Raw genomic sequence first — 26,449 nt, 5'->3', positions numbered from 1 at the left:
TTTTATTTGTAGCTTTTATTTTGCAATGATGTATTAAATTGACAAAAAGTATGTTTTGTTTCATTTCAAATAAATGCTATTATTTATTTTTTACACGCTTTGGCCCGCAAGATCCATTCTGATTTCTGAAGGATCACATGACACTGAAAAGTGGAGTATTGGCTGCTGAAAATTCAGCTTTGCTCTCACAGAAATACACTGCATTTAAATAAATAAATCATTTTAAATGGCAATATTTCAGATATTATTAGGGGTTCAAGCACGTAGTGCTGAAACCTTATTGTAATTGTTAGAATGGTCAAGGATCATCAATCTATGTAAAACTGATCGGGCAGACCAAACCGTAAGTCGTAGAGACTTGAAACTTGGAGGGATGGTAGTACTCCCACCGTCTACAGCGTCACCAAGGTTCACCCTAATTGGCCTGATGGGGGCACTACAGCAATAAAAAGTACGAAATTGGTCATAATTTGACCTAACGTCACAGCCTCAAGTGTCTTATGCCGTTAAAATCCTTGACTCACACCGGACAAAATGCATGCCTTGGATTCATCCGTCACCCTGGCGAAATTTGCATTTAAAAAAAAACTACTAGTCCTAGGTTTTTCGCCCGATTGGAACCAAACCAGTGCAGAAAGATTTTCTGGAGAGTGAATATCAATACTTTTAAAAAAAAAAAGTTTAGAATAACTATCGACTCTCTGTCACAAAGGGATGTAAAAAAATTTTTGAAAGGGGTAGGGCCACCTTTACTAAAATGGCTATAACTTTTGAACGGAATGAGGTATCCAAACTCACAACGTTTTTGTAAGAGCTGAATCTGAGGTCACATTAAAAAACACTTGGTGGCGCTATAAGAGGGAAAAATAATAAAAACGGCCATAACTTTGCAACCATTTGTCTGGTCGATGTGAAAATTGGTATGCATGGTCGTGGTCTAAAGTGTCACAAGTGCCTAAAAGGACATTTGCGTATTTTAAAACACTTGGCTGCCATAGGCCGGTGAACTTTGAGCACCTACTAGATAAAGTTGACAGAGGTCGATTGGAACAAAACTCTGTGGGCCTGTTTGACTCACGACCCTAAAGGTCTGTGAAACATTAAAAAAATCGGCCACTGGTGGGTGATATCATATTTTTCAAGGGCGTAAATGATTGTACATTGCGCCGTTTTTCACACATACAGTACACAAAAACTTGCTCATTCTGAACAACTTTGCCTCTAGAATCACTGCTGTCAATCAAACCGTTAATGAAATAATTGAGAAGACATGAAAAACCTACTTTTGCAAACTAATCCTAGGTTTTCGCTCAGTCTCAAAAAAAAAAACACAGCAGTACAATTCTCTGGATTCTCTACGTCAATAATTATCAAAAAAAAGTTTAAATATACCCTTTGGGAAGCTATAATGGGGTCGTTTGGAAAAGGGACCTCTCCAAATATACCTAAAAGCCTATAAAGCCTAAACGAAAACTCAAAACTTCACAAAACCTGCGGCATGCGACAAATGATTCTAAACAAGCATGCAAAGTTCCAAGGTGATCGGACCTGCACAGCTGTTGCTATAATAGTCATAAATGTTGAAAAACATTGTATTTCTATGGCACATGACCTTGTTTGCCAAAAACGCTTTTTCAAATAATAGATTTAGATTTAGATTTATTGATTACAGCCTTGCTAAATAATATGTTATATCCTTTTTCTTATGTACTTAAATGCCTTAAAGTTAAGCTAAATTTATTTATTTATTGTAATCAGAAAAATGGTGAACAATGTAGCAAAAAAAATCTTACTGACCTCCAATTTCTGAATGGTAGTTTAATCTACAAGACTTCTATATGAAAATGATGTGTCAGTGTGGGAGGTGTTAATATGTGCATATTTAAATGAGCATACACCATACATAAATATATTTAAATGCGACAGTAAACAATATTATACTGTATCATATCATGATATTTATCCATATCATGAATGAGTTTTTTGCTGCTTGTGTTCTAATCTTATCTCTTCTAATCTCAATTCAACTAATCTGGTTGGACTCCATAGGGAGGTTTTCATTGTAAACATCTACATCTACATTCTTGATTAAACCTTTTCATTTCAAAATAACAAGAGAAATCATATTTTTGCATAGTTTTGCATGACATATCCCCTTTAAATCTATTTATACTGCACATATTGTTATTCCGTTTGAAATTTACGATGTACTTAAGAATTACATGCAGTTCTCTGAACGTATAATGTGGACCGTACAAAAACAGTATTTAAGATTTATCACAATGATTGCTTGTAGAACGTTTTTTTTGTTTTAAGTCCAAGCCTGTTGAGCTTGAGATGACATGTCATAAACGCTGCAGGCCAGTCGTGCGATTATGGGATTTTGTAATATGGCATCTCATGGGGATTAAAGAAAATTTAAGATACGGACGAACAGCCAGAGAGCAGAGAAGGCTCGAGTGCACGTGTCAGAGCAAGGAAATTTTACGGCCCACTTTTGAAGACTGTAAATCGCAAAATGGGAGCGCTGGGAAGAATCGTTCACATTCACCCAAGTCCACATTTCACAACCCCTATTCTCCCTCGGTCTCCATTCCAGGTGCTGATGAATGACCCTGGCAGTTGCTGAAGCAGAGAGTGCCCTGCTTTTCTGCACGCCAGATAACTTTACCTAAAGCTGGGTGCCGTGCCCAGGACGTTTAGCTGCCAAAACACTGATTAGCTCTCTCAGCTGTTCAAATGAATGGACAGGTGCACTCTAGACATTAGGGCACTTCAAGGTTTATGGTCAGCGCTCAGTGAGTGAACAAGCACAAGTCAAGGAAAACATACAGGGTTTGGACAAAACAATGTGAACACCTGGGAAAAACAGTCAGTATTTCTTTATTAAGGTGTTTCTTCTAACCTACTTAGAATTCATAGACATTCAAACTGAAGATGAGATGCCGAAGAAGAGCTTCTTACTCTTCTCTCCAAAATTGTGGATGTTCACATTTTTTTGTCCATGTGCACTGCAATGTCTGTTAGAACAGAACCGGAGATTCAGTCTTTGCTGGTGTTCAGATACTCAGAGCTATGACTCAGCAATGCTTCATATTGTGTCTGCTCAACTAATGCATCATAACTGACAATTTTATGTGAAAGCTGCCTCTACATTTTATCATGAACTTGTGACCTTTAGTATTTGTAAACAGAGAGGTTGAAATTGGCATATAATGCAGGATTTACTGAGAGCGGGATAAAGATATTTAATCTTTTAAGGCAACATGAAGAGCATTTGCATTGCATTTACCCTCTACATACAATGTGATGGAGTGAAACAAAGTGAAAAAAATTCTGTATTTTTTATTTATTTATTTTTCGTATTAGATTGTGAATTATCTATCAAAAGTTTTTAAATAAGGGCTTTATGCTTACCATAGCTGCATTTATTTGATCACAAATACAGTAAACTTTAAAAAAATATTTTTTACAGTGTATTTCAGAAGTCAAAAGTTTTTGAACAGTAAGATTTTTAATGTTTTTAAAAAAAAAAAAAAAAAAAAAAACAAGCCTGCATTAATTTGATCCAGTGTATAGCAAAAACTGTAAAATTTGAAATATTTTTAATATTTAAAATAACATATTAAAATAATATATATTTTAAAATGTAATTTATTCCTGTGATCAAAACTAAATTTTCAGCATCATTACGCCAGTCTTCGGTGTCACATTATCCTTCAGAAATCATTCTAATATGCTGTTTTGCTTATCAAGAAACATTTTATTATTAGTAGTATTATTATTATTATCATCATCATTATCAACATTTTTTTACAGGATTCATTGATGAATTGAAGGATCCAAAGATCAGCAATAATCTGAAATAAAAAGCTTTTGTAACATTATACACTATACCATTCAAAAGCTTGGAGTCAGTATTTTTATTTTTGGGGAAAGAAATGAAGGAAAATAATAAATTTATTTAGCAAGGATTCTTTAAATTGATCAAAAGTGATGACAAAGACATTTATAATGTTACAAAATATTTCTATTTTAGATAAATGCTTTTCTAAACATTTTATTCATCAAAGAAACCTGAAAAAATTCTACTCCGCTGTTTTCAACAATAGAATATTAGAATATTAGAATGATTTCTGAAGGATCATGTGACTGGAATAATGATACTAAAATTTCAGCTTTCAAATCACAAGAATAAATTACATCTTAAAATATATTCAAATATAAAACAGCTACTTTAAATAGTGGAAATATTTCAAAATTTTACTGTTTTTGCTGTACTGTGGATCAAAAAAATGCAGGCTTGGTGAGCAGAAGAGATCTTACTGTTCAAAAACTTTTTGGTTTTGGATCAGTGCTAATAACTGGACACATCAGCTGGTTCTAGCATTGGCAGGCTGTCGTTCAGGAGATGAAAACATTTATTTAATGGTGACAGGGTTGAGGTGACAGGATTATCGGGGATAGCTGCGCTAAACAGCTTTCTTGGTCTTGGAGACAATCTGCCAATCACAAAGGGATTTTTAAGGCTCATGATACAAACAAGTGCTCGTGTTCTTTATGTACTGCATCTCGCTTTGATTTTCTCATTCACCTCGGCAGCTCTCTGCACCCTCACATATGACCTCCAAGACTTCATTAGACAGTAGTTGTTGATTTGTGACTTTCTGGATGCTATAAAAGCAATAAACCACGAGAGACAGTGAATTACCTCTGTTAAGGTGTGTTGTTAGGCCCAATATGAAGCGGATTTACCCCCTTAACCATGGAAAAAGCACTGCAGCAGATGGCTTATTGCTTTTACAGAATCCAGAAAGGCACAAATCAACAACATGATAACCCAGCAATATGACTGGCACGGATGTTCAATAAACAAGCACATTAAATGGCAACATGCACAATAATCAAGTCTTTAAGTCATCACGAAATTAAAATAGACTCTGCTGGCTTTTCTAAAGCAATAGTTCACCCCAAAATGAACATTTGCTGAAATTTGCCTCATCCTCAGGCCATCCAAGATGTTAATGAATTTCTTCATCAGAACAGATTTGGAAAAACTTAGCTTTACGGTACATTTGCTCACCGATGGATTCTTTGCAGTGAATGGGTGTCGTCAGAATGAGAGCCCAAAAAGCTGACAAAAACATCACAATAATCCAAGTAACTCCAGTCCATCAGTTAACATCTTGTAGAGTAAAACTGTGTTTGCAATAAAAACATTCATCATAAAGACGTTTTTAAAGGGGTCATCAGATGCCCATTTTCCACAAGTTGATATGATTCTTTAGGGTATCTTTAGGGAAAAGTCTATAATATGCTTTGGTTAAAAATTCTCAATGGTTGTGTAAAACAACACCCTTTTTACCTTGCCAAAATCAGCTCTGCAAAAATCATCCTGTTCAGGTCGAGGCTGCTTTAAATGTTAATGAGCTCTGCTCGCCCCGCCCCTCTCTTCTCTCTGTGGAGTGACAAGCCTTTTTATTTTAGCCGCTAAACTTGCTAACTAGCATGTTATTAGGAAAGGTGATTGCAGAGATTCATAAAAAAAACCTTATACTCACATCTACTGTAGGTAAAGCTGGATCACAAATGATTTGCGTGAATATTGACGCATTTATGTAGATCGGGAGGTGCGTTCCCTTTACAAACAAACTTAATCCACTACATCTTCAGCGGCTCAGATGTCGTGAGTAAATGACGAGCACTATGTTCATTATTACAACCAGCAACACAACACCTCAATCGCTCAATCGGAGATATTCTTGTCTAACTTACATCCCTGCTCCGGCATCGAAACAATGGAGGTCGGACTGTTAAAGCTGAACTGAGGTAAGACACTCATGTCAATCAACTATCGTGGGAGCAGTGTGACGCCACACCGACAGGCATCTGAGAATGGATTGATTTGAAAAAGGGGATATTATTTGTGGATTACTGTGATGTTTTTATCAACTGTTTGGACTCTCATTCTGACGGCATCCATTCACTGCAGAGGATCCATTTGTCAACAAGCCATTTAATGCTAAATTTCTCCAAACCTGTTCAGATACAGAAATACTCATTGATAATATAATAATAATATATAATAATATTGGATTGAGGGTGAGTAAATTTTCAGCAAATGTTTGTGTGACCTGTTTCTTTAATATTCATTTCTAGTCTGTGTGAATGATTAATTAATGCATGCTATTCCAAAGGTCACTGTGTTTATAAAATGTCCGTAATCTTTTTATAAAAAATACAATCATTTCCTCCACCAATGAAATTACTTGACACCACCAAGCCCTCTTATGTTTCAACCCTTCTTTCCAACATACAGAGACCACTTTTGCAATATAATCAATACCATCCTACAATCTTTCCAACTGAACATCCTGTTTCGCTCTGAATTTCATCACCTTGTGAAAATAAAATGGGGTGCTGATACCATTTCCAGTTGACTTTAACAGAGTTCAACTCATGTGTGGTTTAAACACTGCTTATCCAATCAGATTCTAGGGCAACAACTAGAGCAACATGTAATGAATCTTTTGCATAGATTCACAGTCAGCTCATATTATGTCTTTTATATAAACCACAAAACTGAACAAGCCAGACAAATGCATACTGTGCATCAAAAGTTTACATACACCTTGCAGAATGTGCAAAATGTTAATTATTTTATCAAGAAAAAAATCACAGATGAATCATAGATGAATTTATAAAAATGACCCCGTTTAAAAGTACCTGAATGATCCACAGCGCTTTTTTTTTTTTTTTTTGGATTAGTGATAGTTGTTCAGGAGATTCTTGTTTGTCCTGAACAGTTAAACTGCCTGCTGTTTTTCAGAAAAATCCTTCAGGTCCCACATATTCTATGGTTTTTCAGCATTGTGTGTATTTGAACCCTTTCCAACAATGACTATGATTTTGAGATGCATCTTTTCACTGAGGACAACTGAGGGACTCATATCCAACTATTACAGAAGGTTCAAACACTCACTGATGCTTCAGAAAGGAACATGATGCATTAAGAGCCGGGGGTGAAAACTTTTGAACTGAATGAAGATGTGCACTTTTTTTTTTTTTTTAATTTTGCCTAAATATCATATTTTTTTCATTTAGTACTGCCCTTCAAAAGCTACAGAGGATACTTAGATGTTTCCCAGAAGACAAAATAAGATCAATTTACCCTGATCTTCAAATTCAAAAAGTTAATGCACTTAATGCATCGTGTTTCCTTCTGAAGCATCAGTGAACGTTTGACCCTTCTGTAATAGTTGCATATGAGTCCCTCAGTTGTCCTCAGTGTAAAAAGATGGATCTCAAAACCATACAGTCATTGGTGGAAAGAGTTCAAATACACAAAAATGCTGAAAAACCAAAGAATTTGTGGGACCTGAAGGATTTTTCTGAAGAACAGCGGGCAGTTTAACTGTTCAGGACAAACAAGGAAATCATGAACAACTAACACTAAACAAAAATAAAAAAATAAAAAATAAAATAAAATGGATCATAGATCATTCAGGTAACACAGTATTAAGAATCAAGTGTATGTAAACTTTTGAATGGGGTCATTTTTATAAATTAAACAATTATTTTCTCATTGCACTATATGTAAACGTCTTTTATGTGAAATATCTTATTCAGGTCAGTACTAAATAAAACAATAACATGCATTTTGGTAAAATAATTAACATTTTACAGATTCTGAAAGGTGTATGTAAACTTTTGACTTTTGACAACTATATCTGCTCCCCTACCGTATGTGAACCTGATCAAAACCTCTCTGTGTGCGTGTGCAGTGTTTGTTGTCTAAAAAGACACAGCTCGTTGGCTGTTTGAGGGTTTCTAGTAAATCCGGCCGCTCTGTGTTCAGCTGTGGCCATGGGCTGCTCTTCTCCGTAGCATCTGTTCCTGTCACATACTGTAATCTTCCATGCTACGCTGACCTTACCATATCCACACAAACACTGGCCAGAGAAGAGCTGCAGTCCAGAGGGAATCTGGCGGCATGGACAGCAGAAGCCCAGCATAGTCAGATCCATAGCTTTCCTTCCCCTGAGGTCTCCTGGGAAAAAAAGGCAACAGAAATGTATGCTATTTCAGCTCTTTTGTATCTCATGTTACATAGAATACCGTTCAAAAGCCTGAGGTTAGTATGATTTTCTTTTTTTCTGAAAGCAATGAATGCTTTTATTCAGCAAGGATGCATTAAATTGATCAAAAGCAACAGTAAGGACACTTTTAATGTTACAGAAGATTATATTTCAAATAAATGCTGTTCTTTTAAACTTTGTATTTATAAAAGAATCCTTTACAAATATACCGTGGTTTTTATTTCTATACACAGAGTTCAGGCAGAGCAAGACAAGATGAGCATTTGAGATTAAAAAGTATTTAAATTGTATTTTTTTAATGAAAATAACCGATCGTTTCGCTAGATAAGACCCTTCTTCCTCGACTGGGATTGTTTACTGCATTTGGGATCATTTGAAGCTGCATTTAAACTGCTTTTTGGAAGTTCAGACTTGGGGCACCATATCAGTCCATTATATGGAGAAAAATGCAGAAATGTTTTCCTCAAAAAACAATTTCTATACGACTGAAGAAAGAAAGACATGAACATCTTGGGTGACAAGGGGGTGAGTACATTATCTGTAAAATGTTCTGGAAGTGGAGCTCTCCTTTAACATTAGTTAACGCACTGTGAAGTAACAAACAATGAACGACTGTATTTTTATTAACTAACATTAACAAATTAATAAATAGTGTAAGAAATGTGTTCATTGTTCGTTCATGTTAGTTAATACATTAACTAATGTTTACAAATGACAACACTGTAAAATGTTACTGTAAATAAATAATAAAACTATCCCTTTAATGCCTTAAACATGATATTATGCATATTATTGAAGCATTTAAAAGATGAAAGATTATGTATATTTTTTACTTGTATACACAACCTTTACAAAGTCCTTGAAAAAATAACAGTTCTCCAAGAGATGGATCAAATGATCCTTGGAAATCACAATGTTTGGTCTAGAATTTGAATATAGAGGTACATATTTTATTTCCATGAATAAATGTAAAAATATAGATGCACACAAGGTATGCTAAACATGTCTGGCACAATGTCAGCATGAGGCTTTGTAGAACAAGCACACTACCTTCAATCGCAACCTCCCTGCAGAAGCTTCAAAATGATCAAATCCACATAAAATAATGATAATGAGGTTAACAATTTATGTGCGATGAACCTGCTGTATTATTATTTTTTTTTTTAGCAGAGACTCTTGCAGAAAACTGACGAGCAGAAAGTGAACTGTCTGTTGCTCATGTCAGACAGTGTGCTCGTCGGTTTCAGAAGAAAGCTGTCTGTAATGACTTCTGATGTTCCCGCCAAAGCAGCCTTTTTTGTCTACAGCTTGCATACTGGGATACGTGAAAAATTCTGTCTTTGTTGTTGTTTTGCTTTCTTTTTCCTTCTTTTATGTTTTGCATTTTGTATAGTGTAAATAGCCATCTCCATACAATATCTTATGCCAATTACATTTCTGATATTCTTTATTCTCTGGTACACAAAAGAATATATTTTGACAAATGTCTGAGTATTTTATAAATACAATAAAAGTTATATTACATTTATAGTAAAAAGAAGGCCAAACAGGTCTATATAACATCCTTAAAATTGTGGCACAAAAACAAGGGTTTCTAAATGAATGAAAACTAAAAGAACACAAGAGTGTGGATGATACAGGTTCGAGTCCAGCCTGCGTCCAGATTGCCATGTTAAAACTAGTTTGAAAATAGCTTGGTAATAACTTTTGGTGAATATCTTCAAAATAATTACTTAAAAAAAGCTATTTAATTAAATCACATCACAGCTAATTAAACTGAAACAAAAAAGTTCAATATTTTCTTTATTTAAAAAGTACTATCCCATAATTTTAAAAATGCATTTAGTACATATTGTGAATTTTGTACATTTAATGATAATATAATTTAGAATAATAATTATATATATGTATGTGTGTGTGTGCTTCAAGCACATAAATGTGCTTTTGAATGAATCTTAATTAGAGCCACAGCATTAAACTTAAAGCGGTACTAAAATAAATAAATAAATAAAAATAAATAGACAATTGTATATAACTTATATAATTTACATAATCTGGTAAGCTTGGTAATAATGTTTGGTGAACATCAAAACATCAATTTGAAACAAATAAACAGTTCACTATTTTTTATTTCATATTGCCAATGTTGTACCTTTAATAATTTGGAATTTAATTACAGATATATTTTTCAAGCACAAAAATGGGTTTTTGAATTAATCTCAATTAGTGCCACAGCATTAAATTTAAAACTATAAATAAATAAATACACAAACCAAAATTAAATAATAAAAAAGCAATAGACAATCATTTATATAACTTAGCAGGGTTGGTAATAACTTTCAGTGAATATCTTCAAAATAATTCAACCACAGTCAAGCTACTTTTAAAAAAAATAAAAAATCACATCACAGCTAATTACACAAAAAAAAAATTAAATATTTTATTTCTTTATTAAAATAAAATACTATTCTAATACTGCCCATAATTCATTAAAAATACATTTATTACATATTGCCAATGTTGTATGTTTAATAATTTATTAAGAATTTAATCACAGATATATTTTTCAAGCACAGAAATTGTTTTTTAAATGAATCTCAATCAAAGCCACAACATTAAACTTTAAACTACACAAAGCACTAAAATCTATAAATAAATAAATAAATAAATAAATACAATCATTAAAGACAATCATTATATAACTTGTCAAGCTTAGTTATAACTTTTGGTGAGTAACTAAAGTCAAGTCTACTCTTAAAAAGCTATTTAGCTAAATCACATCACAGCTAATTATACTAAAACAAATTAATAGTTCAATACTTTATTTCTTTATTTTTCAAGCACAAAAATGGGTTTTTAAATTAATCTAAATCAGAGCCACAGCATTAAACTTTAAACTACACAAAACACTACAAACTATAAATAAATAAATAAATAATAGAAAGTAATAATCATTACATAACTTGGTAAGCTTTGTAATAACTTTTAGTGAACATCTTCAAAATAATTAAACTATAGTCAAGCTACTGTTAAAAAGCTATTTAGCTAAATCACATCACAGCTAATTATTCTAAAACAAATTAATAGTTCAATATTTTCTTACTTTATTTTTCAAGCACAAAAATGGGTTTTTAAATTAATCTCAACCAAAGCCATAGTATTAAACTTAAAACTACACAAAACACTAAAAAAAGAAAATGATAAACTAAAAAACTAAAAATAAATAAAATAAAAAATTAAACAATTAAAAGAGGAATAAACAATTATTTTATATAACTAACCAAATAATAATAATAATAAATAGTAAAGAAAAACATTTAACAAAATGTTCACAATAAAAACAAAGACCTAAAATGCAGGGCATGCTTAAATTGCCGAATCGTTGGCTTTTAATCGATGATTTTCCACGATCCACTGTATCTTTAAAGGAAAAATAAACACTGTGCATGTGAACGGCAGTTAACCCGGCTTTCCACGGACATCAAGACGGGCGGTGGAAGCTCCGCCAAGATCAGGCTCTTTCAGCTGCTATTGGGCGTGTGAAAATCGAAATGGCAGGGCTAGTTGGCACTCTAGGGATGCTTCAAGGCCACGTGTTGGGCATGTGAGCGAGAAGAGAAGCTGCAATGCAGACACACTCTGTTTGTTTTTAGGATTAATGTCCTGTCTCGGCAGGACTCATGTTTGCACAGCCAGAGAATGAGTGAGGGACTCAGAGAAAGAGTGAGAGAGAGAGAGGGCAGGCACTACAAAGAAAGCTACAGTCCATGCACCTTCCGTGAAATACTCTCTCGCATGCGCTCGGTTGAGAGGAAAATCCTCCAGAGTATTCCAGGTGTCTGAGGCAGAGGTCTGACACCGGCAAGGATGAGGACAAACTCGAGCTGCATGGCAATGATGCTGATATGAGTATCACACACTGTCTGGAATGGGAATAGAGAGAACGGAGCTGGCTGAGGAGGATGCCCGGACGGACATGCATATGTGAATATGGGGTTGGCAGGCCGTTTGCAGGCTTCTGAAGCTCAAATAATGGGGTCATGAGCTCGCCGGCTATTGAGGTTGCGAGTTAGAGCAGCCTTGCTATCTGGACTCATTTTAGCACATGTATTAGGACAGAAATTACACAATCTGTCTCAGTTACATCGGTTTGTTCAGCGCTGGTTTAAAGATCTGATGACATTGATAAATGAGAAAAGATCTTCCCTAAGAATCATTTCATTTCTAGCCAGAGCTGAGTTAATAGAATTCCTGATTAAAAGACTGGTTAGGACTGGTTTGATGATAGTGTAGTTGTCTAGTGTGGTCTTTCTGTCAAAAGTGGTAGAAAGATTAAAAACTTGCTTGTTCTGCAAGTTTAAGCTGAAATATATATGCAAAGTGACACATTAACGGATAAGACAAAACACTTGCAGAGTGTGGAAGCTGAATAGTAGCGCGCTCACTGTATGACAGATGGAGGCGCCGGTGCGGTCACTTGCTCTTAAAATACTCCGTCATTTTTTTGGTTATACAGATAAGAGTAATACATTTTTCAAATCTGAAATGACTCCACACTTATTTGTGTGCATTTAGAATAACAACTAAACATTGTGCTTTTGTAAAATAATTAAAGCAAACAGGATGTGCTTTCTGCCTTCTCGTTCTCTGTAAACCTGTGCACGAAACTACGCAACTTCATGTAGATGAAAAATATATCTATAGAGAGTGAAATGTCTACTTTCAAATGAACCAATTCCCATAGAAAAAAATATTCTCAGATTATGTAATCTGTATAAAACATGAATAGGTGCATCATTACTGCGGAGATGACAAGTCATTGTTGCCGACTTCATCTCATAAGCCGTAAACAAAGAAAGTACTAGTTTTTCAATAAATTATTAAAACGTTAATGCAGTCTCCTTGCTGTTTTTTTTTTTTTGTCTTTGTTGTTGTTTTGCTTTCTTTTTTCCTTCTTTTATGTTTTGCATTTTGTATAGTGTAAATAGCCACCTCCATATTTCTGATATTCTTTACACTGTAAAACATAAATTAAGATATTTTGACAAATGTCTCAGTATTTTATAAATACAATAAAAGTTATATTCATTTATAGTAGAAAGAAGACCATTCAGGTCTAAATTACACCCTTAAAATTTTGGCACAAAAACAAAGAGGGTTTCTAAATGAATGAAAGCTAAAAGAACACAACAGTTCACATGGTGCTCATGTGGATAATGTGGGTTCGAGTCCAGCCTGCGTCCAGATTGCCATGTTAAAAATATCTTCAAAATAATTACTTTTAAAAAAGCTATTTAATTGACAGCTAATTACACTGAAACAAATTAAAAGTTCAATATTTTCTTTATTTAAAAAAAAAAAATAATACTATGCCATAATTAATTTTAAAAATTGCATTTATTATGCATAATATACACACACACACACATACACGCACATATACGTATATATATATATATATATATATTCATCCATTGTCACTCCCTCACATATTCCCTTTTTCACTAACCACGCATAAACGTCATTTTCTCAAAAACACAAACATGTACATTAATGTTGCTTGCATATTATTGTAGCCCAGTTTGTGCTAATTACAATGTAATCAGAATTTAATCATTAATATGTTTTTAAGATACTGAAAAAGCACAAATGTCAGGGCATGTCGAAACTTCTCCAGGGTGGCAAAAACACCCTCAGACCCCAGAGGGTTAATGGAAAAATAAACTGTGCATGTGAACGGCAGTTAACCAAGCTTTCCACGGACATCAAGACGGGTGGCTCATCAGCTGCTATTAGGTGTGTGAAAATCGAAATGGCAGGGCTAGTTGGCACTCTAGGGATGCACCAAGGCCGCATGTTGGGCATGTGAGCGAGAGGAGAAGCTGCAATGCAGACACACTCTGTTTGTTTTTAGGATCAAAGCTCATGTAGCACAGGCTCTGGGATGCGCGTCCACGACACTACGTACTATTGAATCATGTCGAAAGGTCACACGGAACTACAGACCCAGTGTTTACAAAGCGAACACGCAAAGACTAAGGAAGTGCAAGTAAGTCAAACCCTGTTTAAGAACAAAAAGGTACAACGATGTCAGACGATTCTGAAGCTGTAGGAGAAAATGAGATGGAGTTTTTTTGCCATACTATACCTTTTTGAGCCAGAGTACACGGACAATGAACTTAGATGCGATTCGTAGTGTCGTGGACGCACATCCTAGAGCCTGTGCTACATAAGTTTTTGTGCTTAAAAAAATTTATTTTTCGAAAAAACTGACCGATTGCTTCGCTAGATAAGACCCTTCTTCCTTGCTTGGATCGTTTAGAGCCCTTTGAAGCTGCATTTAAACTACATTTTGGAAGTTCAAAATCGGGGCACCAATGAAGTCCATTATATGGAGAAAAATCTTGAAATGCTTTCCTCTAAAACCATAATTTCTTTATGGGCAGGTGCTACAAAGGAAGCTACAGTCCATGCACCTTCCCTGAAATACTCTCTCTCTTATTACAATATAACAGTGGAGACCTGACAGGAAGCGAAATGGGAAAGAGAGAGGGGGCAGGATCGGAAAAGGTCCTCAACTTCTGATTTAACTCGGGACGCCCGAGAAAACCAGTCAGTATCTGGATCTGGTGTGACCACCATTTGCCTCAGGCAGTGCAACACATCTCCTTCGCATAGAGTTGATCAGGTTGTTGATTGTGGCCTGTGGAATGTTGGTCCACTCCTCTTCAATGGCTGTGTGAAGTTGCTGGATATTGGCAGGAACTGGAACACACTGTCGTATACGCCAATCCAGAGCATCCCAAACATGCTCAATGAGTGACATGTCCGGTGAGTTTGCTGGCCATGCAAGAACTGGGATGTTTTCAGCTTCCAGGAATTGTGTACAGATCCTTGCAACATGGGGCCATGCATTACAGCTGGGATCGTGTAGAGCCCTTTGAAGCTGCACTGAAACTGCAGTTTGGACCTTCAACCTGTTGCCTCCAGTTAAAGTCCACTATATGGAGAAAAATCCTGGAATGTTTTTCTCAAAAACCTTAATTTTCTTTATGACTGAAGAAAGAAAGACATTAACATCTTGGATGATGGGGGTGAGTAAATTATCAGGAAATTTTAATCCTGGAGTGAACTAATCTTTTAACAGCAAGACGTTCTTGTCATCAACAACCTTCAACAGTTAATTTAGCAGGAATGGCATATCTTTGCTGGTGCACAAGCTAGACCAGCACTAACCAGTCTGGACCATCATGGAAACTCACTTTCATACTTTCAGCAGGGCCTGTTTTAATACACACCATGAATAATTTGAAAAGTGAGCAGAGACACGCGGCTTCCTCGTGGAAATGTTGCATTTGGTTTCTCGCCTTCCAATTCCATCTTCAAAACAATGCTTCAGATATTCGTAAAATTAAACCTGAAGGTCCTTACCGCACACTCTCAACTCCCATCTGCATCTGCCGGTGACAATATGTGAGAACTACAAGCCATGAAATGAAATAATAAAGGCATGTGGCCTTCAAGACAGGCTTGTTAAGAGCACATTTCACAAATTTGCACCAGTACTTGCACAATATTTCTGTCGAAACCCTTCCTATATGCTTGCTAACCTATTTTTGATCACATCAAGAGCAACATGCATTATGTGTGACAGTGCCTTGCTTTTACAGAGCCGGCGTCTTCATTTGTTTTGCCACATCTTAATGTTTGTTTCTAAGCTACAACGTACAGTCCTCAAATAACACGGGACCAACACAAACAGGAACAAAAACCAAGGTCATTTCTTCCACTACTGCTGTCTATAACCAGCTAAAGCCACGCAAACTATCACATTAACGAGTTTGTGTGCTCTGTGCATCTTTAAAAAGGTTAGGCATTAATAATAAATAAGTTGGACTTCAGGCTTTATCGGCACACGTCGTCCTTGACTAGCGCTTTTGATTGTAATCATTCACCTGCCCTTCACTGAAACTTCAGAAAAATCACCCAGGATATAATAGATGCTGTGCTAAAGGGTACTGCTTGCAGATGGATCAAAAGAGCGGAGTAGCAAGCATTTTAACCTAGGGGAACATGTGCCTGCCATCCTGTTTTGGGATATAATCATTATATTTTAGGAGCTTTATTTCACTTGACCGCAGTGAAAAGAAAAGCTGGCTGTGTAAAATCATATCAAAATCGAAACCTTGGTTGCTAAAAGTTAATAAAAGGAAAAATAAAAAGAAAATAAAAGGAAATGAAAACATAAGTCATAAATGTTTCAATATTAGTTTACGGAGCTTATGAAATTGTTAAAATTTAATTCACTATAATTGTGATTAAAAGCAGATTCTCAGCTAATTTTGTTCATGTGCCTTATGTTTTTGTTTTTTTTTTCTTCATAAACATGCACTTAATCAGTGTTTCTCAACTTGGGGGCCTCAGAAAAATTCCAAGTGGGATGCAAAATGACTTAAAATGATTTTTATTTAAAATCAATTAATTCAAATACATATAGATCAGTGTTTATTAATATTCTGAAAAAAAAAAAAATCAGTTTTAGTAGTTTTGTTCTATTTTATGTCATTTTTTTTCTGTATAACTTCTTATTAATTCTATTTCAGTTAGTTTTAGTTAACTAGTACTTCAAGTAGCAACCAGCTGAAAAAAAAATAAAAACTTAAAATAATAATAATAATTAAATAAATAAATAAAGGAACTAAAATGAAAACATTTTAGTTTATTATTATTAATAATAATAATAATAATAATAATAATGACATCAACAAAATTATATTTATAATTTCCTATAATTAATGGAAATTATAAAGCCATAAATGTATAATATATAAATAAAAACAAAATAAATAACATAGTTTATACTTTGTAAAATAATTATATTTAAATAATATATTATTGTCATATAATTCTATATATAATTTTATTATTATACATTATAATTAATTTAACTTGATATATACAATATCTAAATTAAGTTATATATGTAATGTATTATATAAATAATTGTAATTAATAAGCAATTAATTAATAATTAAATAAAACTTAAAACTAAATGAAATGCAAGATAAATTTAAAATGATTTAGATTAGATTAATATAATTTATAATATTATTTATTCTAATAAATTAACTTGGTATCACTTTACAATAACATTCCATTAGCTAATGTCAGTTAATGCATTACCTAACATGAACAAAAAATAAATAATACATTTCTTACAGTATTTAATAATCTTTGTTCATGTTAGTTCATGTTAATTCACAGTGCATTAACTAATGTTAAAAGGCACAACTTTTTATTTTAATAACACATTAGTAAATGTTGAAATCAACATCAACTATGATTAATACGTTAACTTAAGTAGTTAACTAATGTAAATTAATGAACTTAATTGCAAAGTGTTACCAATTAACTAATTAATGATCTAACTTACGTAAAAATGCCAAAAAAGAATAAAAATAAAGGTGTACAACATTTAAAGTGATATCTAGTGTCTTATTTTATATTATGTACTTTATTGTGCAAATTATATGTAAAATCCGAAGTAAATATAGCAATCTGTAGCAAGCACTAACATTTTGAAACACTTGTGACAAATGCCTGCTAATTGAAAAAATGCAAATGTTTTAGACATTAAAATTAGTTCAAAACAACTGCACTGCATCTAGCGGTCTATGAATACAAGAACGTGTTTTAATATGACTAGCACCCACCTTTCAACAAATCACTGGGGGAGTTATATTCATTAGATGGGTTAATAAGGGTTAACATGTGTCCCTCCCATTTCAGATCGGTCCTACGTCCCTGAATAAAAACACAGACAGGAGTGTAAGCTGCTTGTGAGCCATTTGGGAATGTATCATGGTGAGTTCACATAATACTCAGAGCTCAATGTCAGCTTCCATTCGTCTTACCTCTCTCCCTCATCATATCGGCTCCTTGGGGACAGAGTTCATGCTTGATTGATACATCTTTAAAGAAGATGTCTCAAAGCCCAGTCTGAGGCATTTCAACAAAACCAGATGGACCTGATGTTGGTATTACGTTTACAGCGTTTAACAGATTACAGTACAAAAATGTACAAAAATCCCACTAGTGACAAGCCAGAATCCAATTTAGTTTCAGTGCAACTATTGAACGTATCAGGAAAAAAACTTCAAAAATGTCCTGCGAGCTGGTACACCTTGCAGTTTTCCGAAGAAGAATGTTGTTATTCTGTGATTGCAGTCATTTTCGGGAGCCTTTCTTAGTGTGTCTGATTAAATTTGAGATCTCTTAGGATGTGTGACATGACTGTGCCCTCACTTTTCACCTCGCTCTCCATCTCCTCTCGCTCACTCTCTCTTTCTCACGCTTACTCTGTTCCTCGCTGTTTTCAGATAAAGCAGAGGCTGGTGCCGCTCGTGAAATGCTCTACTTCCCCCTGACACTTTTAGAAATGGCAGTGAAAATTCATAAATATTCATGTTCCACCACAGATTCATTGTGCTGCACATCTACAGGGCTGATAGAGAGAGAGCTTTTCTATTAGCCGCCTTTCTGCTCAGATAATGTTGGGTTCTAAAGAGAGGCATTTTGGAGACTGGCTACATGGGCACCTCCTATCAAGAATGACAAAAAGGAAGGGAGGAAAGGACGAAGAAAAAGCGCAAGAGAGGACGTGAGTCACCAGGGCGAGTGAGCGGACCAAAATTAATCGCTTAAGAAAGAGGAATGCTCACGCTCACTTCTGCGGAAAGTTCAGCAGTTATAATCTGAGATGCTTATGCAGTGCACTTTGTCAGCACAACTCTACTGCTTTGATTTTAAATGAGTTTATAATTAGAGATAATTCACCTAAAGAAGAAAATTCTGTCATTTACTCATAACTACCCTCATGTCGTTCCAAACCTCCATTACTTTCTTTTGCAGAACACAAAAGAAGCAATTTTGTAGAAAGTTATATAATTTTGGAAGTAAATTATGACAAAATTTGGGTGGTGAACTGTCACTTTAAACAATATCCTACTAGTAAAATTCCAGATAATAGCCCCTGCTTGGGAAAGAAAATCCACTAAAACCAGCCTAAGCTGGTTCGCTGGTCTTACCTGGTTTAAGTTGGAAGTTTTGGAAGTTTTGGTTTTAGCTGGTCTCTGAGCCTGGTTGAGCTGTTTTTTAGCTGGTTGGTCAGCTGGTCTCTAGTTAACATGAGCCTGACCAGCTAAAGAGGTGGTCAAATCCCCTTTAAAACCTTGATAGATAGATCTCGTGGCACTAGATCTCGCGTGAGAAGCAGGTTTTGTCGCTGCCCATGTTAATGAATCAGAGGGTCGGGGTAAATGTGAACGCAGAAAGAGCAACACAAACAGTCTTTTCAACCACATTATAATCATTATTTCTGTGTTACAGATATTTAAATAACAGAAGTACTGGGATAAAAGTTTATAGTTTGGGATATAAACACTTATTGTCTACAGTAGCGATCAAAACGAAAGTATCTTAACACTTGTATGTATAGTAACGCTCATCCTCTTCCGCCAGGAGGTGGCGACAACTGCCTGTTTAAAAAAGTATGTCATTGAATCATTCATTCAGGAGATTTCAAAAGTCTTAATGAAGTGAGACAATGACTCCTTCATTGGATTTTTTTTTTCATTATTATTTTGTTTAAATTACAGTTTTTCTCAGTCGCTTTGGTGCATTTCTCACAACACTATTTACATTTGCACAACAGTTAATGCATTTCTCAAAACAATTAGTACAAACTGCAAAACCTAGTTGATAACCTGCAAAAGCGTGTCACTTGCTCAAAATGGATAGCTCATTCCTCAAAAGCAAGTATTAATGTCAATGAAAGTGTCAGTGTCATCAAGATGAAAAGTCCTGACACCATTGTTTATGAACAAGATAGTCAAATGGCTTTGTCATGTTTTCATTATGACAGTTTACTCTGTAAATTTTTTCCTATGCAAAAAAGTCAGATTTTGGTGACACTTCCTGAAAATGCTCAAGACAGCACTATATACTATTTGCACAGCCATTTGAAAACTACAGTAAAGCTAGACATTACTGTATTTAGTGAGGTATCTGAGTACAAGACACTGAATATGTATGTTTCACATTTTTACTTCATATGCTCTTTGCAATTCTAATTTATTCAAAGCATTGTGCAAACGAATAAATACACCCTTATTTACAACAAACATAAACTCCCTTTGGGTAGAGCTGTGCACAATTGTAAACAATATTGCAGTACATATTGGAACTGAACCTACAACATATAGGTATGTAAATCATTCATGCACATTTGCAGAAATTGTTCAATTTAGAAGACATTTTCAGGAAAAAAAAGATTTAAAATTTTTTATAAAATTTGCTTGACAGATTTTGACAACTAGTTCAACATTTTTGTATGTAATGACTCAAGCAATGAAATGAGGACTATTAGTTTTATATGGAATGACTATTCAGCATTCACAAGTTTAGTTAATTTTGACTGACATGACATAAGCAAATGATAATGTTATAAAACAGCAGAGAGTTGTATGAAAGCAATTGATGCATGTCCAAAAGCATTTGCAATTTGTTGGAAGGAATGAGAAACTGCTACTATGATGTGCACAAATGACTAAATGTTGTGGAGGTTGAAGTAAATGTTGTGCAAATGTAAATAGTGTTGTGAGAAATGCACCAAAGCGACTGAGAAAAACTGTAATATATGTTTTTAAAAGACTTTGTTTATTTGACGTTGTCAGAACCACTAGTAAATTACATCATTTTGTTTAGTTTTCTAATCTTTTTTCTCCAGAATCGTGAGAGAATCATGGTCTCCAATTTATTAAAAACAACTGGGAATCTCAATTTATCCAGAATCGTGAAGCTCTTGTTTAAATGTTGTTTATTACTGCATATAATTCATTAAAATGAAAATTTAAGTTCATAAAGTTCAAAATGCACCTACATTTTTTGCATTTGGTTTTTTTTTTTGTTGAACAAAAGACTATTTTCCTATATATTTCATCATTGAGGATTTCTTAAGAAAAGTTTAAAACTCTTGTCTCGTCTCGTTCTCGTGAACCCAGTCTCGTGTCTCGTCTCGTCTCGTGGGATAAATGTCTCGTCACACCCCTAATAGATAGAATGAAAGAACTATAGATAGAACGAAAGAACTATAGATAGAACAATTGAACGACATAATGACAGAACGACAGATAGATAGATAGATAGATAGATAGATAGATAGATAGATAGATCTTGAATACAAAAAATCATTGAGGCAAATTATTTGCCTTGATGCTTCATTTAGTCCATTTACTGTAACTACACAGGGAACACTGTGTTTCCCCATGGACCATTGTTACTGACGCACAAACCAATAAACGCTGGACACATTTAAGACCGTAAATTAATGGTGGTTAGTTATGATGTCCCTAAGTTAGCTATGTTTTGTAAAAGACTAAGTGCCAGTACTCAATTACTAAAATAATCAATAGCTACAGCCCTAGAATGACAGAACTATAGATGGAACGATAGAACGATAGAACGATAGATAGATAGATAGATAGATAGATAGATAGATAGATAGATAGATAGATAGATAGATAGATAGAACGATAGATAGAATGACAGAACTATAGATAGAACGATAGATAGACAGATAGATAGATACCATAGAAAGTACCTAGTAACAATATAATTTACTCTGAATGCAGTTACTGCACTGAAACACATTAAAACAGGCTAAAACACACAGTAACTGCATAGCAATGTTCTTACAAGCACCTACAACTCAGTGGCAAAAATAGGAACTACCTACAACAATCTAGCAACTACAAAGCAATATGCTAGAAACAACTCAGAAAACCTACCAACTGCATAGATATGTCCTGGAAACTAATCACAACACGCTAACAACGATGGTGATTACTTCCGAAAATGTGAAATCTAGTTAGGTTTCTTATTGTTTGAAAAGTCTGAACTAAGAAAAGTACTAAACAGTCATTATCTATTCTAGTTTTCATAACAAAACAACAGGACAATGGGAAAATCTGCTGGAAAAGTCATCTTTCTAAATCCGCCTCACCCTTGTTCAATGATTCAGAACGTTTAGTAAATTGGTGATATCTTGTTCAGGGAGCAAATTTCCTCTTATTTACTGAAGCACATCTATTATGAAAAATCTGCTTGTTTTCTACCACCAAGACATGAATAAAATACATTGTTCCCTTATTAATGTTTCATGAATCACAAAATACTAGTGTGTATAAATGTGATGGAATAAAATGACAAATGTGCACGAGCACAGGAACCACAATACGGGAGGTAAGATAAGGAGAATGACTTCATGATGCTAAATACTGTGGTCTGACTCAGTGTTCGGTAGAATCAGAATCGTGCAAACAAAATACCACAATATATGAAAGCATAACCCAAGCAATAATGAATGAGGTTTTGAGAGCTGGGCAGATAAACTTGAATGAAGAGGTTTGTGCATTATGAAAAAAAGAAATGGAAAATGCATTTTAAATTCCAATTCAATTTATGAAACTGAATTGACTTTTAGTTAAGGTAAAAACAAGGTTCAGACTTGCAAACTGAATGTATGTAAAGAAATTAGAATTAAAATTAATAGAAATGAACTCATTGTCAAATAAAGAAAACAACAAACCATAGAATGATAGTTAAGATAGAGTGACAGAGTGTTAGACAGACTGAATAATAGCTAGAACAAAAGAGAGAACAATAGAACGATAAATAGAACTATAGATAGATGATAGATACTTGATAGGATGAATGGCACTGAAAGAATAATAGAACGACAGACTGATAAAACGATAGAACGATGGACTGATAGATAGATAGATAGATAGATAGATAGATAGATAGATAGATAGATGGAACAACATTTGACAGAATGATAGAACAACAGAACGACAGAACAAACAAACAATAGATAGATAGATAGATAGATAGATAGATAGATAGATAGATAGATAGACAGATAGAATGATAGATAGAATGATAGATAGAATAGAACAATAAATAGAACGATAGAGCGATAGATAGATAAAACTATAGAACGATGGACTGATAGAACGATAGTTGATAGACAGATAGACAGATAGATAGATAGATATATAGATAGATAGATAGATAGATAGAATAATAGTTGATAGAATGAACGATACTGATAGAACAATAGAACGACAGACTGATAAAACGATAGAATGATAGACTGATAGAACGATAGAACGATAGATAGATAGATAGATAGATAGATAGATAGATAGATAGATAGATAGATAGATAGATAGATAGATAGATAGATAGATAGATGGAACAACATTTGATAGAATGATAGAACCATATAACGACAAACGAATGAACGAACAATAGATAGACAGAGACAGAATGATAGAATGATAGAATAGATAGATAGATAGATAGATAGATAGATAGATAGATAGATAGATAGATAGATAGATAGATAGATAGATAGATAGATGGATGGATGGATGGATGGATGGATGGATGGAACAACATTTGACAGAATAATAGAACAACAGAACGACAGAACAAACGAACGATTGATAGATGATAGAATGTTAGAACGATAGATAGATGATAGATAAATAGAACAACAGAATGATAGATAGATAGATAGATAGATAGATAGATAGATAGATAGATAGATAGATAGATAGATAGATAGATGCAATAGATAGATGGATGCAAGAACATTTGATAGAATAAGAGAACAGTAGAACGACAGAACAAACGAACAAACGATAGATAGAACTATAGATAGAACGACAGATAGAATGACAGCTAGAACGATAGAACGATAGATAGATAGACAGATAGACAGATAGAATGATAAAACGAAAGAATGTTAGAACGATAGATGATAGATTAATAGAACAACAGAATGATAAAAATGATAGATAGATAGATAGATAGATAGACAGATAAACAGACAGACAGAATAATAGTTGATAGAACGAACAATACTGATAGAACAATAGAACGACAGACTGATAAAACGATAGAACGATAGACTGGTAGAATGATAGATAGATAGATAGATGGAACAACATTTGATAGAATGATAGAACAATAGAACGACAAACGAATGAACGAACAATAAATAGACAGATAGACAATGATAGATAGATAGATAGATAGACAGATGATAGACAGATAGACAGATGATAGATAGATAGATAGATAGATAGATAGATAGATAGATAGATAGATAGATAGATAGATAGATAGATAGATGGAACAACATTTGATAGAATGATAGAACGACAGAACAAACGAACAAACGATAGATAGATAGTTAGAATGATAGATAGATAGATGATAGACAGATAGATAGATAGATGGATGCAACAACATTTGATAGAATAATAGAACAATAGAACGACAGAACAAACGAACAAACGATAGATAGAACGATAGATAGAATGACAGATAGAATGACAGCTAGAACGATAGAACAATAGATAGAACAACAGAATGATAGATAGATAGATAGATAGATAGATAGATAGATAGATAGATAGATAGATGATATAATTCATTACCAATAAAACATCTGAATGAGAGAGTGATGCAGGTCTGAGGTCAGCTGTAGTTGTGAATCTTTGCTCTGCTGAAAGAGGAATCTCATTCGTCCCTGTCTGCAGTCTGTCCAGCGGTTCTGGTTCAGTACTGATTTTCTATCGATCTTCTGCCTCTCTCAGAGCTCATAAGACACTACGATAAGTCTCGCTGGACCCCCCAACTATCCGTCTGTTTTTAGGGCCCTGCTTTTCGCCCAGGGGACTGAATGTGTGTTAAATAATTCCTGAGCGGCCATTGATATCAGATCTGTCAATTGTACATCTCTCCTCTCCCCTTCATTTGGGACATTGATTTAATCCAGGTGAAAATCTGTCTCGCTAAATAATTTGTATTGCTCCTCTGTCTTTGGGACGTTCTCATTTTCTTTTCATCAGATCAGAGACTTGCCAAAGCTCAAAGGCCATAACTGTAGGTTACTCAGTGTTAAAATGTTCCCAGAGATTTCAGCATAATATGCATCATTATGCAAAAAGCTTGGTATCAAAACCAGAATCTAAGCACGGCTGGGAATAATAGAAAAAAAATATGTAGCATGTCATTTGTTAAAATGCTATATGCTTTTTGAGGTATTTACAGAAATGTACAGGATTGGCACAAAGCTGGATGTCACACAGAGGTTTGGAGAAATTTAGCATTACATCACTTGCTCACCAATGGATCCTCTGCAGTGAATGGGTGCCGTCAGAATGAGAGTTCAAACAGCTGATAAAACCACCAAGACATTAATAAAATACATTGTCACAAAATACTAATGTGCATAAATGTGATGGAATACAATGACAAATGTGCAGGACTCTCATTCTGGGATGAGTGGATCCACTGGTGAGCAAGTGATGTAATGCAATATGTAAAATGTTCTTTTATGTTTGAGCTATACCTTTAAATCCTAAAAAGGACAGAATAACACTATAAAATCCTATAAAGAACCCACACAAATTCTCTGAATGTTATTACATTTAATCAATTATTTAAAAGTCAATTAAGTAGGGATTACAGAGATAAAGTGAGCAACATTCATGTGATCTAAACATGACAGCTCCCATACAGAGACCTTATGTAATCTTCATCTCATACATCATTTTAAACATAATAACATCTTCAGTACTACTATTAATTTCTTTATGTGTAAAATTACTGGGTGCATGTTTAATACTTAGATTTCCATGCTTTTTTCTAGGACTTTTGGTGCAGTTTACATAATTTCCATGCCACTGTTCACCTCACGAATAGAAGTGAAGGTAATATAACACATTTAAATGATACACTCTGCAATTAAATCAAAAACAGCTCACAGTGAATCCATTATTAGGCCTTCAAGTGGTGCGGATAATGATACCTCAGTCTGGCTAACTCATTACGAACCATTTGAAGGCAATAACACAGATCCAGAAAAATACATTACAGTCTGGCTGTATTGATTAAACACTACAGACATTAAGGCAGTTTAAGAACAAAATACAAAGATCATTTGTTGTGAAAACTCTGGTTTAGAAATCTATTCTAAATAAATACTTGGATATAATAATAATAAATTATTATAATATAATATAATATAATATAATATAATATAATATAATATAATATAATATAATATAATATAATATAATACAGTTGATTGATCAAACACATGATAGAATGTGTTTGAAACTCACACAGATATTATGGCAGTTTAAAAACAATATATGAAGATTATTTATGTGAAAACTGGTTCAGATACATATAAATATAAGGACATTTTATTA

Source organism: Labeo rohita, chromosome 17 (genome assembly GCF_022985175.1).
Source record: "Labeo rohita strain BAU-BD-2019 chromosome 17, IGBB_LRoh.1.0, whole genome shotgun sequence".
NCBI classification, from domain to species: domain Eukaryota; kingdom Metazoa; phylum Chordata; class Actinopteri; order Cypriniformes; family Cyprinidae; genus Labeo; species Labeo rohita.
Note: the sequence above shows the minus strand (reverse complement) of the source record.